Below are 18,580 nucleotides of genomic sequence, written 5' to 3'. Positions count from 1 at the left end.
CTGTCTGCCATAGCTTTCCACCACAGTCTGATACCCATCATCATCTCTAACCTATCGGCTAGTAACACTGTGATTTCAATCTTTCTTGTTACTTCAAGTACTTTTTTTATTTTTTTTGTCTGCCATGGGGCCTGAACTCTGGGCCTGGGCACTGTCCCTCAGCTCTTCAACTCAAGGCTAGCGCTCTACCACTTGAGCCACAGCACCATTTCTGGCTTTTTCTGCTTATGTGGTGCTGAGGAATCGAACCGAGGGCCCCAGGCATGCGATGCAAGCACTCTACCACTGAGCCACCTTCCCAGCCCAAGTATGTTTTTTAAAGTGCCATGGAGAAGGTTTTCAAACCCCTAAAAACTTGGCTTATCACTGTTGAGAACCAAGCCATACAACTTGGCTTTTTACCTTCTTTCGTTCCTTTCCATTTTTGCAAGTTGTTCAGGATAAGTAACAGAAACAGCTTATTGCAAGAAATGCAGAGACTTGGGGGTTCCTGTTCTGACATCTCAACTAAATGCACAGCTTGTGAATGTCATTTGACTTGTCTGAACATCAGTTTCCTCATCTTCCCAAAGAAACCTCTTAGTCCATTGAGATGGAAGGACCAAGAGGTTTCTTGAATCTTTAATATTCTAAGGCCTTCTTATAGCATAGAACAAATGCCAAACTTAGAACATCAGAGATTATGAAGCCCCTGGTAGACGTTGTTTAAATTCTTATAATTACAGTGTCTAACAGATCCTGAGCCCCCAATAAATAATCAACACCTGTCAGGAGAAAGCATCTCAGTTCTATTTATTGCCCTACAAGTTGCTGTGAAATACTAATGTCAAGTACTAGTGATGGTACTTGAATTACTGTATGCACTCAAATAATTACTGTATGTAATTTGCAAATATACAACAGCATATACACAGTAACGATAGGATAACAATACAGTTGATAACAATTTAGGCTTGCATGAGATTATTTTACTTAAGTTTCAAAGTGATTCATAAATATGGGCTCATCTATTGTCTGAATACCAACGATGCAAGACACAGCTAGGGACAGAGAAAAGGAAGGAGGGGAAAAAAGTATATGTCTACACCTTAGAGATGGGCAGTGCAGGCTCTGACAAAAGTACTGATTTCCCCTGGGTGACACAAAGCCAAGAACAGGCCTGGGAACATGGGCCCAGTTTCTGGGTACGTAGCCTGCTGCTTAAGAACACAGCCTTTCCCAGCTCTCCAATTTACAGAATGAAGTTTATGACATGGCATTACCCAGGCACTTTAGGGTGTCAATTTCCTTTACAATTTTATAAAATATCATTTGGAAGGAGGATGAAATTTATGCCTGTACACTAAGAGCTCTCCTGTCTGCCCACTCTCTTGGGAGAAGAGTTTGTTTCACCTGAACAGAGTTGCAAATATGAGGCACACAGTGCTGTGAAAGCCATGGGGTTTGTTTTTAATTTAAAGAACAGCTCTGATTTGGCTACATGTTTTAAGCAGGCACTGTATAATACAAATCCACTGAATTCACTCAGACGGGAACAAGTTATGCCATCCTAATACTGTCTAGAAACCAGATGTATAGTTACTGTGTTTTTTATCTTTCCTTTTTTCCCCCCTCTTGCTGCAGAAAATTAGTTCCTTGGATACTAAGCTTCTAGAGGCTCATTGTCTTGCAAATATTCAGGTGTCTCACAATGATCTATAATAGTAAACCTCCAGTGCTATAGCAAAACACAGATAAAATGTGAAAATACATATACGCATATATACATAAGATGAAATATACATGTGGAATGAGAGAGTGACTCACAAACACAAATAAAAAGAAAGCAAAGAGGCAGGAAGATAGCTTCCCTTCCAATCATGTGAACTAAGAAACAGAATGGAGGCTCATTAAAGTAGTTTACTAGGACTCCAATTTGTTCTGTGATTAAGAGGTATCGGTTGAAAGAGATTGGTGAGGGAGATCAATATACTTGTCTTCATTCTTAATTCTTCTTTAATGTCTCTGTCTCCACAGGGCAGCTGAATCAGAGATGTAGAGCAAATCTTAATCCACCAGGGGGCTGCACTTTAGGAAAAAAAAATACCCCAAACCATTGAACAATGATGGCCTGAGCTATACTAGATAAATCTTGGTAACACTCAGACCTCTTTGTCTTTAAACTTCCAACTTTTCTAGCATGGCCTTGTTTCTGAGCAGTAGATATACAAGAATGTAACATGAATTTAGCATTGGTTATTTATCTTTCGATAAAACAATGATGATAAGTACCTAACACTAGCTTTGCATTGAAGTATCTGACAGTGTTAACCCTTCCACATGTTAATGATTATCTACAATTCAAGATAAAGAGAATTCTTATCTAATGTTCAGTGGCACCACCATCCAAGGCTTATAGTAACAGGATCTACTAATGCCTCTCTACATTTCCCAGGTTTAAGCTCTCTGGCAATGGTTATTACCCAGGGTGATTCTACAATACCAGGAGACAGTTGATTGTCACAACTAGAATGAATGATATCTAATGAACAGAAGTGAGGGATACTGCTAAACAGAATACAGAGGACAGTTCCAGCCTGAAATGTGAAGAGCGTTGATACCTTCATGTTTCTGCCCAGATGAGTAATGACACAGCTTACAGAAATATGGATGCATGCATTGGAATTTCCTTAACAGTCAGAAAGTTAGTAATGGTTCCTGATTCACAAAGGATATGTTATATAGAGAAGTCCTATGTGGTAAATAGTCCTGTCTTCTCAAAAAGAGTTGGAGGTACTTGGCTAGAGAGAAATAAACGAGGCTTGGAGGCAGAAAAGAGTTTATTTGTTATTACAAGATTTCTTTGCCTAGATATTTTAAGGTGTTTACATGCCATAGGCTGCTATTGTTCATGAAAACCTCCTCCTTCGGCTTTCAGACAGGCTGTATTTCCCATCCAGTTTGACGGTCACATGACTGAATTCTAGCCATGAATTTAGGCCATATGATTCAGATAAACTGAATGTCTAGCCATGCTGGGCATGGCTCAGAACAATTTATACCATGTTCTCTAGCCTGTCTCCTTCTCCAATCCATGGCCAAATACTAAGATTCCAGCCAAAGGATTCAAAGCAAAAAAAAGAGATGGTGGATCTGCAGGTGCAAACAACTTGGATCCCTGTAGGAACATGCTGAAAACAACTTGTTACCAGCAACATCTACACTGGACTTGTGGGAATAAGAAATAAAGTAAGGCCGGGTGCCAGTGGCTCATGCCTGTAATCCTAGCTACTCAGGAGGCTGAGATCTGAGGATCGTGGTTCAAAGCCAGCCCAGGCAGGAAAGCCCATGAGACTCTTATCTCCAATAAACCACTAGAAAACTGGAAGTGGCACTGTGGCTCAAGCGGTAGAGCACTCATCTTGAACTGAAGAGCTCAGGGACAGCACCCAAGCCCAGAGTTCAAGCCCCATGACCAACAACAACAACAACAAAAAGAAATAAAGTAAGTCACTGAGAGTTAACAATTGTTTCAATACCTAACATTCCATAAATAGATATAACATGCATATATATAAACATGTATAACATATATAACATAGAATAGATATGTCAAGTCTATATTACTTTAATTACAAATTATAATTCTAATATAATTAAAAGTTTGAACTATTGTGGAAAATATCTTGCTTTTCCATTTCCCAAGTTCTCTAACATATAATCAATTCTAAACATGAAGCCTTAGTATTGAGAAGATGTTATTTTGTTCTTGTTGATTTTTTTTCTTTTTTCTTTTTCAGGAATGGAGCTTGAATTCAGGGCCTGAACATTATACCTTAGCTTTTTTGCTCAAGGCTGTCACTTTACCACTTGAGCCACAGCTCTACTTCCAGCTTGTTGAGGGTTAATTAGAGATAGGCATCTTATAGACTTTTCTGCCCAGAATGTGAACTTTGATCCTCAGATCTCATCCTTCTGAATAGGCAGGATAACAGGCATGAGCAACAAGCACTTTGCTCAGGGAAGTTCCTTTTGGGGAAAAGTGATTTCCCCTCTGTAAACTCCAATATCTAATTCTACCAAATTTAGATTTTAACTTCTAGAAACAAACAAAATAATGTATTTTATTTTATAAAATCTTATAACTTGATTAAGCATTATATGAATATATAGCAAGATCATTGTACACATGTTACCCAAAGCACAGCATCAAAAATCTCAAAGATATGGGTCAATATCTCAACAAAATGTCAAGTCTTTATGCAAAGGATGAAAAAAGTAGTATGTTTATGCAGTGTGGAGTGTAATGATACTTTTTCTTTCATGGTGGAAATCAGCCATTCTTGTTGGCCCTGCTATCTAGGAGTGGAAATAAATGTTTCATAGTTTTATCACTAAGGGAATAGAAGTTGATGCAGAACCAATGAGAAAAAGAATTCAAATGAGACTTAGATGATAGGATTTTTTGTGTGTGGTGATCCCAGAAAAACTTTGTATATACTCAGAACAATCTGAAGCAGTGGAGAGCATCATGCCTAGTCATGTTATTCACATAGTACTATGCCCTTTGATTTTCTCATAAGACATAATATTGAGTGCAGACAGAAGCTCTCCTGGAAAGCAAGAAGGACTTTAATCACCCATGATTTCTGCTATAGAAATATAGATAAAGGACCACTAATGGATAGAGGATGGATCAAGCCAATGCTTGGCAACTTCAATCTCTGGGAGGATTTTGAAGTCATAACATAAAAGAGTATGAACTTGCCATCTTATGATCTATGCACAAAACACACTTAGGAGTTCACTATCATCCATCATAATGTAAGTTTTGGCTCCTTACAAAATGTAAAAAAAAGCCTGAGGGTAGCACATAGTTTGTGCAGAGAGATAGGAAAGAAATCACACAGGAGAATGGTCCAAGGAAATCTGGGTTCTGATTTTGGCTGTTCCACAAAATCTATGTGGTCAAGGACCAAAAGCACTGTAGGAGTAAATGCAATAACTCCTCCTGGTCGTCAGTGCTCTAGTGAAGGACAAGTTACCAGAAGAAAGAATAACCAATTTACTGCATACTCTTTATAACAGAGGAGCCTTAGAGATGAAGATCCAAATACCCAGGGCAAAGAGCGTGTTTTTATGCAAAGTCTCATAAAAATGGTTACTTGTGGAGAAATGTAATTAGATAAGACAAGTGTTCATCCAGTCATAATACACTGACGAGGCATCAAGGAGGCCTGTTGGTGGAGAGTCTTTTGGGTGGCTCTCTCCATTCCATTCCTGTGGGCATGGGGCAGGATACCCATTCCATGACAGGGCCAGTGGCTCAGAGAGTAGCCTTTTTTAGGTTTTATGCCTTGCTTTAGGTGACAAGGAAGAATATGGGCAAGAGGGTAAGACAAGGTCAAAGTCCTTGATTTTGAGGTCCTCCGGTTTCCCTGAACTCAAAAATACCCACCAAGACAGGGCACTCTACTCTGTAGTGTTGTGTTCTAAGCCCTGACACCATGATGTAAAATGAGAGTTTGAATGAGGAGAGGTAGATTTCAAAGACATTCAAAGCAGTAACTTCCTATCCTTAAATCAACCACGAATTCCTTTATGAATGTTTAATATTAAAAATAAAAACATGTATGAATGGAACCATTGCTCTGCTTGGGGCAGAGGGTGGAACTTGGGAGCTATCAAAAGACTTCCTGTAGAAGAATGATGGAAAACATGGAACAAACTAAGTTCATTATTGAGCTTCCTGAGCTTGTTTATTCTATAGAGTAAGAATCACCCAAAGGCTAGGGGAAAAGGAGTAGAGGAGAATGAAGAAGGACACTGGCAAAGATGGAAAGTCATGTTTCACATCTGTCAGTTCACAATTGAACCTAATGTTGTTTCTATCTGCCACTTACACAAATGATGCTTTGGGATCCTGGACAAGGATATTCTACAAACAGCCCATTAGTATAGATATGACAAGTAAGAATCCTATTAACCAGCTATGTGCTGGCAGGCAATACCATAACAGCTATGTACAAAGTTATCAGACTCAGAAACTTTTGTAGGTAACACAATTCTCATTGCAACTCAAGGCTTCTGAACATGTAGCAGCTTCCCATGGGCTACTTATCAGTGGCTTTGGCTAGTTCAGACTCAGTCTCTTACACTCCTTTTGCCTGTAGGCAAAGCAAGGAGTCAGGGAGACCTGGAATTCAATTAGACGGAGGCAGACCAGAGAGCTGCCTCTTGCCAAGGTCCCTACCTAATGAAGCATTTTACCCTCCTGAAGATGGACCTATTTGTCAAATTCACTAAAGAAAACATTTTTAAATCACCTCTTTTCCTAAAGCAGATGTAAGTTTGGAGATCCATACTCTAAGCAGATATGACAGAGTAGGACATTTCCATTCCAAAGTTTCAACCTTGCTGGAGAAAGAAATTCTTGCTTGAGAAACTCAAATGCACTGATTAAAAGTGAGTGCCACAAACACACACTCCAATATCATCAAGAGCAAGTCAGAACCCACACCAGAGTTAACAGGAGAGTCAGAGTGGCCACTGAAACAAAAGGCCTGGCTGTGAATGCCAGCTCAGCAGGCAGCGCTCGCCTTTTCAATAGGACGCCCCCTTTGATGTATGTTTTTTAACAGCAACTTTCATGTGGTGATGGAAGAAGCTAAGAGCAAGGTGGTAGCATTATGTGAAGACCAATGCTTTCAAATGCCCTTTTGCCCTCCAACAGCACCAGGCAGACAAAGAAGAACCACATAGATGGGAGAAACCTACCTGTTTGTTAAAGAATATCTGTGCTAGCAGAATCTAAAAGGGTGAGAAGGAGCATGATCTTCAACAGCAGAAGAAGAAAAAAATGATAGGCCCCTTGAGATAGATTCTGCTTCAAGTAATAGCTCACATACACTTTTATTTGGAGCCTAACTCAAATTAAAACTATTTCCGTCCAATTATCAACTTAAAATAAAAAATATCCCCCCAAGTGTGGCAACTCCTCAACACACTTGTTTTTAGGAGTAGCACAATGAAGCAACAGGCCCTCCATAAACCATGTGGGTTGTGTCCTGCTTCACATAACACATAGGTTCTCAACATATAAGTTACTTGGTATTTTCAAAGGATGTCATGGATAAAAGCAACCTCTTTGTGATTTTGGCCAATAAACAAGAGCTTTTCATACTTCTGTGTTTGCTTAATGAGGTTGGCTTAACTTGAAGGATATGAGTCCAGTCATAGCAGCTAAAACTAATCTGGGTCCGCTAAATCAAACAGGTCTCAAGAAGGGGCCAGAATGTTGTCTAGTATTGGTGAGTAGGAGCTCTATTGAGAGGTCCCTGCTACACCCCATGGAACTCTGCTTCATATGAGATTTTTAATGCGGGTGAGGGGGGTAGTTTACTCTCAGAGGCAGGGACAGGGAAGGGCATTAAGGAAAGGATATGCAGTGACTCGTAGGCTTATGGGTCCACAAAGCCCACACTCCATTGAAAGTCAAGAGTGCAAGGAGTGGCCAAGTTTGTTCAGCATCATTGGCATGAGGAAAGCACAGGAAAGGTAAAGCGCCCTCGCCTTCTCTAGGAGAACTGAAGCTGGATACCATCAATTCTGTGTCTCACTGGGAAGAAGGGATCCTGAGAAGCAGGAAAAAGGTAAGTGAGGAAAGAAGGATCAAATAAGCAGGAAAAATGGGATAAAGTAGAGGATTCTGCAGTATAGTGGATTAGCTCATATTCTGCTGCTAAAACAAAATACTTAAGATTGAGTAACTTAAAATGAGAAGTTTATTGTGCCTTATAGTCCTAGACACTGGAAAGTCTCAGAGCATGTGGCACCAGAATCTAATACGGGACCACTTGCTGTGTTAGAATAGAGGGAAGAACATTATATGGCAAGAGAGAGTCATTGTGCAATTCCAAACCTCTCTCCTTCTTATAAAATCACTAATGTCACTATTAAGCCTTACCCTCATGACCTCATCAACAACACCAGTTACTCACCAAAGACCCTGCCTTCAAATACCACTCAGAGCTGACTTTAGAGATTAAGATCATAGCAGATGAGTAGGAATAGTCTACTGAGAGTTCTTAGCTACAACCCATGGAAGTTTTGGAGAGACACAGTGAACCCATAACTAATGACAGAGATACAACACAATATGACTGGTTTCATGGTTTCATGTTACTATTTTTAAGCAATCAGTGGCATGCAAAATCACAATCTGAGATGTTATTATCTGCATCACATCCCTTTCAATGCCTCAACGTCTCTTGCTATGGAGTGCAAATATTGCCTTCTTCCACCTCGTTTCTTTGCTACTCTGTTAAGGGCAAACATATCGCCCAAGTAGATATGTTCTATGTTCCCAAAGTATGGAATCTGTCTATGTGGCAAGATTTCCTCTCTTCTTGGCACATATTTCATAGGCTCTACTCCAAAGAAGGTAGTGCTGAGTGGTACAGAAACCTGATCATTGCCTACATCATTGAAATACCTGCATCAGCTTCAAGTAAAGTTATACAAAACTGGGGAGAGGGCTCCTTAATAGTTTGAGTGAGGATACTTGTAGTGAGCATTGCCTTATTTTGAATACATATGTGTGCATCAAACAGGAAGTAAGCAGAGACACTAGGAACCATTTTATGAGCATGAAATATTACCAGGGTCTACTATATGAAGGATCTTTCACCACAAAGAAATAGAAAAAGCAAGGATCAAAGAAAAATGCCTTGTAGACTATGCCTTCATGGTTGGCAGGGGGAACAAGTCCATAGTTTGATGTGAACGTGAATACATAAATTCCCCAATGTACTACGAGGTTGCCAACTCAATTTAAATGTACACAGTGATGCTCACAACAAGTAAATATTCTCTCTTTTCTTGGTGCCCATCTTCTGGCTAAAGTGGCACTAAGATGCTAAAAGTGTTTAGTAGTTGAAGATAGTCAGTGCCTTGAACATAGATCTTTAGAAAATTGGACATTTCTAACTGTCCAGTAGACTTATTTGTCCGTCCTTGTCTTCTATTATTTTCATCCTCTTTTTTCACCTATGGTCTCAAGGAAGTTTATCTTGAAGCTTGTTGAATCACCCTTAAGCTATGAACAACCAGGCCTGTTTGTGCAAAGGGCTCAGGTGTCTAAACCTGTCTTAGATCCATCCCTCCTATGACTCCAATAGATACAAACTCTTCATGGAAGCTTGGTGGAAGATGACTACAATAAGGTATAATTTATTTGTTTTTGTTGTTGGTGTGGTTTTTTCCCCTCCAGAGGACAAAGGGTCCTAACTATCCAAAAGTACATTGCTACTCAGTGTTCATCGTACATTCTAAACCATAGAAGTGCTCTTCTGCCTTCGTGAAGAAGGTAAAAGCAAGAAAGTGGATTAAATGGACAAACAACAGCCTACTTCATATTTGGATATTATATTGTCTTCTGTGAAGTGTTTCTAATGTTCTTGAGGCTTGTGAATAATGAAAAGGGTATCCCCCCATTGAAATCCAAGTAAATACACTGTAATTGGTTTAGAGTGCCTTTAATACTAGTGTTCTCACATTTAAAAACTCTCTTCTCTAAGTTTCAATAACATGTTCTTGAAAGATATACTCTCTAAGTAATTCTTTGTCCTCAGGAAGACACTCCAATCACTTTTCTAAACTGATGCTCTGGCAACCTTCCAAAACTGATTTAGAAGTTATGCCTCACACACCATGTCTAAGTCGTCTAACCTTGGCACATTCCTGAGTCCCAAGAATAGGGTTGGCAGTTGGGAAGGACAGCTATAAAAAGAGGGAGAGCTGCTTATATCTGTCTCTATTTAGCAAATTTTGCTTTCATGAAAATCCTAGAGAGTCGAGAAGAAATTGCTAATATACCTACAAGAGCTCAGGAACCTGTGTGATCATCCCCTGTGCGGCCTCACACACACACCAAGTTAAATTTGCATGGTGCTTTATGGTTATGAAAGAAGCATTTTTACATTCATTTTCTCATTTGATTAATATAATAACCTTGGAAATACACAGAGTAAATATTGAATCCCTGCTTGACAGTGAAAGACCACAGGGAACACAGGGAGTTAGGTCCAATGTTACCCAGCTAACAAATGACTGAGGAAAGACTGAGCCAAGAAAGAAACTCAGTTCCCTGCCGTGAGATGGGTTCTCTTCCCATGTACCACTCTGTCTCTTCAGAAGCCTTTTGCTCCAGTCCATCAATTTCCAATCTGCTTCCAATGATGACTAGATTGCCCAGAGCGCTGGTCATTCCCAGCCAAAGGAAGAGATTGGTCACTGTGAGGAATGCAACCTCCAAGCAGATGTTAAGTAGGCATTGGCAAATGATGAAAAATGTCAGTAGATTATAAAACAAAACTACGACAAAAAAAAAAAACCTCTGTTCACAGCATCCCTGAAGTCTAGTGCAAAAGCACTCATCATTTTCACAAATGTGCTATTTCTCTCAAAGCTCTTTGGAGTAAGGGCTTGCTTTGCCTACTGTGAGAAAGGCATCCACCAAGCAGAATTGGGCCCTCAGGCATGCACCCAGCTTTCTCTGAAGCCAGCACTGTTTAGAGGGAGCTCTTCCATGCACATCTCCCAAGATAGCTTTACACAGCCTACGAGTATACTTTATTTCCTTTAAAACAAGTAACCTAGAAAATGAAATAACGCATATTAGATTAAGCTCTGTCCCATTTGGCTAATTCAGAAGTTAATGGAAGGTCTCTTTCGGTCATTGGTATTGGCAGAGACACATTTAGTAAACTCTCCTGGGAACTTCACACAGGTACAGTAGCAGATCTTACCCATAAATTAAAGATGGCATTTAAAGGCATCATTTTCCTCTCTTGGAGGGTGCCACACATTTCTCTGGCCAAAGGTCCTGCTTACCAAACTCCCCAAACAATACAAAAGCTGAGGGCTGGGTATAGAAATAAAGGAAAGGAATAATCAAGGGAGAAAGAAACTGTGTATGTTGGGAAGGAGATGAGGAGGGGGAGGTAAAGAGAGAGGAAGAGAGACAGAGACAGAGAAAAAAAGTTTTCAAATGAGCATAAAATGGAAGTGACCATAGTGCATAGAGTGTATGGCAACTAACAATTAATCCATCTCAACACCGAACCCTGTGCAGTGCTCACATAGTACATGGCCTGCCAGTATTAAGAATTTAACATAACATGATGAACTAAACACTAACTTTCAAACTAGCATTAACAATTAAAGAAGAAAGGGTGACCAGTTCCTGTGTTCAAGGGAAAAAATGTCCAGAATCCAATCATTTCTTGACAATACTTTCTAATCATTTTAATGATGTTCCATTCTGTCACAGAGCCAATGAGGCCATTCCACCTGCCTGTCACTTTTATAGCAGTGTCTCCCCTTCTCATGAAGAAGAAAATGGGGAGATGACTTCCTTGCCTGCTTCCTAAATACACAACGAGGCTACTGTCCTGATAGGAGACTAATTAGAGTATGAATAGTCAACTTACTTAATTTCATATTTCTGTATCTACATTAACATGCAGAGGTTTGTGGGTTTGTTTTTTTTTGGGGGTCTGGTCGTGGGGCCTGAACTCTGGGCCTGGGCGCTGTCTCTCAGCTCTTCAGCTCAAGGCTAGCACTCTACCACTTGAGCCACAGCGCCACTTCCAGCTTTTTTCTTTTTGCTTATGTGGTGCTGGGAAATCGAACCCAGGGCCTCGAGCATGCAAGGTAAGTGCTCTACCACTGAGCCACCTTCCCAGCCCCAGGTTTGTGGGTTTTTATGGACTTACATTAGTATCTTTTCTGTCTTTGGTATTAAAAGTATGCTGTTAACATTAAATTATTTTTAAATAGTTTTGAATATACTAGAGCAATTTAAAACTTAGCCTATGAGGCCAGGTGCCAATGGCTCATGCCTACAATCCCAGCCACTCAAGAGACTAAGATTCTGAAGACCCTGGTTTAAAGGGTCTTTGCGCCTCTTATCTCTAATTAATCCTAAAAACCCAGAAGTTACAGTTGTAGTTCAAGTGGTACAGTACCAGCATTGAGCAAAAAGGCTAAGAGGCAGTACCAAGGCCCAGAGTTCAGCCCCAGTAATAGCACACACACACACACACACACACACACACACACACACACACACACACACACACACACACACACACACACACTTGGTCTTTTTTAGGTCCTCTGATTTATTTTGAGAGGCAATATTTTAACATCTTAGTCAATTATTAAAAGCTTACTTATTTATTTAGTTACTTATTTCATTTTTGGATGCCATTTGTTATTTCTTTAAATTATCCTCAATCATATTTGAAATACAAATATTTCCAAAATATTTTCATTTCACTGAAGTTTTCAAACTTACTGGAACATAATTGCACATCTTTTTTTAATCCTTCTGCATATATTCTAAAACTAGTTTTCCATTTTTAATTTTGTGGTTCCCCTTGTTGACAAAACCATTATCAATTGTAAAGCAAAATAAGTCATTTATCATTATATAAAATATGTTAAGAATGAATTAATGGGAAAAACTGATCCATCTTGAGCACAAAGTAATTGTTTGGGAGCAAAGGTCTGGTAGAGTGAGGTAGAGGCTGGTAGAGAATAGGTAACTGGTCAGCAGAGAGTGACTTCAACCACATACCTCTCTTATCTGCCAGCACCTTGTAGGTGTCCCATGTAGGAGGGACATTGGAGAGGTAAAACAGCTTGCCCCAACGTCAGAGCCCTGATCTATGTCCAAGTCTTCAGATCCCCCACATATATCACAGTTGTACACTTCTATTTTCTACCAATCTGCTCCCTCGGGGAAGAGTAGTTTCCTGTCCTTTTGGGCAGAAGATGTCTTGACTTTTAGACTTTTGAACTCACTGTTGTAGACTTCTGAAATGTTCTCCTCATTTGCTTTAAATATCTAAGGTCCACATATTGCTCAGGACAGAGCAATGACACTTCCATCATCCATCTTTGTGAAGAACCTCAGCCTACTCTTCTTCTTCCCCATTGAACTCAGGCACTCCGATCTGCTGGTGCTCAGGTGACTTAGGACTGATTGTAAACTGCTCAAGAACAAGCGCTATGGGATATTGGATGGTATAGCTCTAAATGTGTCAGAAGAGTGGTATGCTACAAATCTCAGTTGCTTTAATGTGAATATGCTGAAATGTTGAAAATAAGAGAATCAAATTTTAGAGAGGGAATCACTGACTGTACTCTGGCAACTAAGCCAGATCTTAGGTAGCCAGGCCAAAGAAAATGTCAAAGGCAAATGTTCTTAGATAGTGTCTTCCCTCAAGAAGTCATTTAGTCCATCAGCTACACTAAAGTCCAACTCTTACACCTGATTCTTTGTCTCATACAAACACACCATCCATTGTCACAGTGAACGAACCAATATGGGGGGTGAGGAGGAGGAAACAAACAGAAAGTATCTTCCCTGAAGGAAGTACCTATTGATTTTCCATTAACAAACTGGAATTTTAAGAATTTAATGGGAATTTTATTAGGATCTGAAATGTTCTTTTGGATAATTTTTTGGCAATTGTACTCTGAACTTTATTTTTATGCTCATATTATGTGTGAGACCTGAATTATTGTTCTAGATTTTTTCCCCCATAAGAGCCATATTGTATATTTAAGGTTTCCAAAATGCAGACCAGTTGTGTGGACTAGCTGTCTTTCCCTTTTTGTTGAACTTTAAATGATTTTTCCCCATTTTCTACAAGTTGCAATTACCTCATAAGCAGAACCAAGCACATCCACAATTTATATAATAGTTGAGTCTTTCCTGTGCTTACCTTCCCAGAAATAAATTTGTTTAGAGGATTTTCTGACATCTCTTATCCATATTGTCTCTGCAAAGTTAGTAGGCAAGGAATCTAATTCCCTAGGAAGCATATTATCTGAAGGTTACAATCAGCACATGTCACTATGTTTAATTTTTTTCTAAATTTCCCCTCCTCCTCTTTGTCGATACCTATTTTTTAAAGTCATTATTGCCTTCCAGCTGTCCAAATTTTCTTGTCATTTTTCTCTTAAAAACTGACTTAAAGCAGCAGGTCAATATCTCAGCCATCATTAATTTCACGCCCTCCTCTTTTCATTTATTCACTGGAATTTTTGCTCTTGAGGATCACTTTTTTCCTCGATACATTTACTAAAGATCTTCTTACTCCATTTAGCTTCTTTTACTAGCAATATCTCATTTCCCACTGTCCCAGTCCTTATCTTCTCTTTGCTAACTTTAAGTCCAGCTTTCTATTTTTACACAGTTCCTGCCTTCTTTACTCCCAGGGCAATTGTCCCATTACACATGGATCTTGAACAGCCATTGGAGATGACAGACCATATCTTTCCTAGAGGCTTAAAGGCAGAGGGTCCTAAAGCTCCTGTGTTCTGTCCAGTTCTCTTAGTGCAAAGGAGACTTTTGTGCTTAATTATACTGTCCTAGAATACTTTGCACCTATCTACAATTATGTGAATCTTAATACATACTTCATTGTGTCACCTGTATTAGATTTCCACCCAACGTGTTTTACAGTGAGAAACAGTACCTTCTAGTGTTGTTATCAATGATCACATTTCTAAGTAGGCAGTGGAGAGAATAGGAAATGATTTACTCTATTAGGGTGAGGTCATTTGCATATTGTTAAGTGATTTGCCTGTTGATAGATCCCAGAAATGTGTTTCTGAGGCTTCCTCACATTTCTTCTTTAATACTAAGTTGTATCTTATTTTCATTTCCTATAAAATTATCCTTTATTTTCCTCACTCATGCCTTTCTCTCCCAGTAGAGCATAATATATGATAACTCAAGCATATCATTGCTAGGTAGTTTCTATCTTCTGAGCTAATGTTCTTTTTTAGCATAATTTATCATCGCCTTTGATTTTTCAGGGCTGATGACAATGGTGACTCCCCTAATATCTGAATGAAGTCCTTCATAAATATTTTGCTGGGTGATTGATATCCCCTCTAAGTTATTTTCCTCACACCTCTTCCCCTAAGCAGATAACAGATGGAATTCCATCCTTAGAAGCAGATGTTGTAGAAAAAGTACTAGGAGCTCAGAAGCACTCTTCCCAGCCCCTGATCTCCTATTAAGTATCTCCAATGTCCCCACAAATCACTTAACCTCCTTGGTCCTCCATTACCATGCCTGTAGTGTAGAGACAGAAACACTGTCTTGCTAAGGGTACTGAAGACAATCGGAAAAGACAAATCCAGAAGTAGTGCTTAATATAAAATAATTTGATACTTGAATCTCTGATTTCTCTCCACTAACTGATGTTGACTTTTCATAATCAAAGTAAATATAAATTACTTTCTATTTCAGCCATCTCTCTTATCAGAGAGCTTTTCATTCATATAAACGAACAAACAGACTTCTAGGCAGGTCAGTTATTGTTTAAGAAACCATTCTTGGTGAATTTTCAGACTCTAAACAAAAGGATAATTTTATCTACTTCTAACTCCTTTTCAAACTCTGTCTCATTAGCAACCACATTCTCCACATTTATTTCTGAGTTAAGAGAAAGCCTGCGGGGAGAAGCGGGGGGCTTGTGTTTGATTTTTTTGACTGAGCTTCATTCATTGAAGTAAGGTGTCAGGGCTGCCCATGGGTCTGGGAAGCATTTTGGAAGTAAGAAGCAGACAAATGTAAATCATTTAAGCCCCTATGATAAGCAAACTCTCTTTAGTTCAACATATAAATATAAACACTAAATCAAATCAGATGCTTATACATTTTTTAATCCCATCATAAAACATTTTGTTTTGACAGCTTGGTAATGTAAAGTAGAAACACCAACAGCCAAAAGAATCAGCATCTCTGCCTGCCTTACTACCTGAAAATCTAGTCTTCCCTGTATATAAATAGAAAAATGTATGTTTATGTAAAGTGAAACACTGATTTACTAGAACTGATTGCTTCATAGTCTAATTACTTTTCAACTGGCTGTTCCAAATTAAGATGTCATTGATGGCTTTGGTGATATATTTCATTTTAAGCAAATTTATTCTATAATAGAGTACATCATAATGGAAAGCAGAGTTCCTACTCTTCCCTCCTCTTTGTAGCCTGATATCTTGACAAGTAAATTAAATTTAGCAGTTAAAATGCTTCCATTAGTAATTTTATTAAGTTAATTAAAGAATCTCTCTTTCTGAATTTTAACTACCTTCCTTTCAGAACAATGTTGATTTCTTTTCTTCCTTTTTTTGATTTTATGTATTTAGGGACTGTTATATATCCTAGGACCAATCAACGAGTCTGTCCATATTACATTCCTGTGGCCAAGGCACGACCATGCAAATTAAGCAAAGAGAGAAAAGAGCTCCAAAATTTTTGAAAGGGATGGTCTGCTTCATGTCACAGAAGAACTTGTTTGAACATCTTTAAAAGAAGGAGGAGGGGTTGGAAAAGAAAAAAAAGAGAGAATCTTCCTGCTAAGAAGTGTTTCCATATCAACAGGGTAAGGACTAAGTTCAAGTTGAGTTTCGCTTCCAATGGAAAGAGAAGACATCCAACTCCTTTCCTTATTCAGTGTATAAGCAGAACACAGCAAGAGAGTGAACTTGGCAAAGTACACGTTAAATGAAATCTTGGGCTTTCTCCAGAGAATGGCTTTTTTAAATAACTTGAGTATTTTGTAAGAGTCTTGAGGTGACAAAGAGTTGTCTCATGGCCCATTGCCCGTTTCTTGTGGGAGGTTTTCCTAAACACAGGAATTATAAAAATTATTTTTGGAGCCAGAAAGAAGCAGAGACAAACTTCGTATCCTTAAATTTCAGAGACAAGGAGACTGAAGGACAGAGATTAACAATGCCATTAACACCAATAACAATAGTAATGACAACACTTGTGGCTAATATTTGTTGGACTCATTCCTGTGAAGCCCAGCATATATTATCTCATTAAAAAGCCCCATGAGGTAGATTCTTCTAATGTCCTCACTTTATGAATATAAAAACAATGACTATTAAACATTGTTTAATAATCTCAAAATCTGTGACTCCCTTAGTTCTGTGTTCATATCTAGTACACATCATTATCTTAGATAAATGACTGATGGTACAACAGCTAGTTTTATTCCAACTTCATTGCTTTCCTCATCAAAATAGCTTTTGTTCTACCTTTTCCCTATTCTTCAGTTTGTTTTACAAAATCCCAAGTAATGAATCTGATTTCTGGCAGGAAAGAACAGAGATCACTAGAAAATAAGAGAGGAGAGATAAAGACCATTATGTATGCACATGTGTAATATATATGTGTGTGTGTGTGTGTGTGTGTGTGTGTGTGTGTGTGTGTGTGTGTGTGTGTGTGTGTTTGTGTGTGTGTGACTATATGTATATTTTCCCATTTTATGCTGGCAAAAATTAAAATTTAAAGAAATAAAATTAAAAATTAAAGTGTCATATATCTAATCCAGATTACTTTTGTATATTCTAAGAATCCCACACAGAATGCCTTTTTTTGCCTCTAATATTGAGATAAATAGGGCTTAAGAGTTTTATCTTCCTTACTGAGGATTGGTTTTCAAGATAGCACATCAAAATCTCTGAAGCACAAGAAATTGCCAAATATCCCCATGTTTTTGTAGATAATGATTCCTTTACTAAGCAAGCCTGATCCTCTAAAAATGATATTTTCCGAGGAACCTAGCATTTTTGTAATTAATAGGTAAACAGAGAAACAAAGGAGCTTGCATCATTTCAAACTTTTTAGGAAAGTCCTCCATCCCCTGATTTTTACCTGAAAAGGAAGGTTCCCTTTAGCCTTGAAGATTATTTTCTACGTATTTACAAGGAAACAAAGATGTATTCATTCAAAATTTACCTCATACTTCCATGATAATATTCTTTGGTGTGGATCATTTTCAATTACACTGAGGAGCTTGTTGATTTTTAATGTTGAATTCAACTTCAGTAGTGAAATCTGTTTCATATTTGTAATCATTTTTCAGCTCCTGGAAGAAGCCCAAACTGGTAAGTCCCTGTGAGTGAAAAAGACAAAAACATGATATGGTTAGGACAACCTGAGTTTATAGGAGATGAGAGAAGATAACTTAAAGGGAGGAACTGGGACGCATAAGCATTGTGTCCTCTCCTATAGCCCTACACAATCTGGCTGAGCTTCTGCTTGGATAGTGATCAATTAAATGTATAGAGCCACAAAAGAGCCATCTGGATCGTGAAAATATGGGGGCAGGATCCACATTATTTGTCACATGAAAGGAGGGATGTGTGATTTTTAAAATGAAATAACCAAAGAAAGATGTACTGTGTTAGATGCAGGAGAAGAAGCAGCCAGCCACGGTTGTAAAAAAGATTCGATAAGATTCTTCTTGCTTGTCCTTCACCCTGGAGGTTTCTGAAGAGGCCTGAATATCTGGCTTAAAGTGAGTGATGCTACTTGAAATGAAAAGCAAGGAGATTGCAAATCACTCTGCTGCACAGGCTTGGAATAAGCTATGGCCTAGCTGATGGACAGATTCAGGTATTTAAGTGAGTGTGATTTCCAAGCAACGATTTCTAAACCCTACACTGTCGTTGACCTCCATCACACAATTGGACATGTTTATGAAGGCATAGGCAATAGAAT

The 18,580-nt window shown here is 38.7% G+C and overlaps 1 long non-coding RNA gene across 3 annotated transcripts in view; it reads right to left on the bottom strand.

The window, feature by feature from the left end:
• Positions 1-17,963, bottom strand: part of LOC138829312 (uncharacterized) — a 181,207-nt gene extending 163,244 nt beyond the window's left edge. For all 3 annotated transcript variants that reach the window (XR_011372542.1, XR_011372541.1, XR_011372539.1), the window contains exon 1: positions 17,816-17,963. This is a non-coding gene — a long non-coding RNA (uncharacterized lncRNA). The remainder of the gene's footprint in view (positions 1-17,815) is intronic.
• Between the last annotated feature and the right edge of the window lie 617 nt (positions 17,964-18,580).

This window comes from Dipodomys merriami, unplaced genomic scaffold (assembly GCF_024711535.1).
Source record: "Dipodomys merriami isolate MVZ:Mamm:240054 unplaced genomic scaffold, mDipMer1.0.p SCAF_17, whole genome shotgun sequence".
Taxonomy (NCBI): Eukaryota; Metazoa; Chordata; class Mammalia; order Rodentia; family Heteromyidae; genus Dipodomys; species Dipodomys merriami.
The sequence above is the reverse complement of the archived record's forward strand: the minus strand, read 5'-3'. Positions and strand labels throughout refer to the sequence as shown.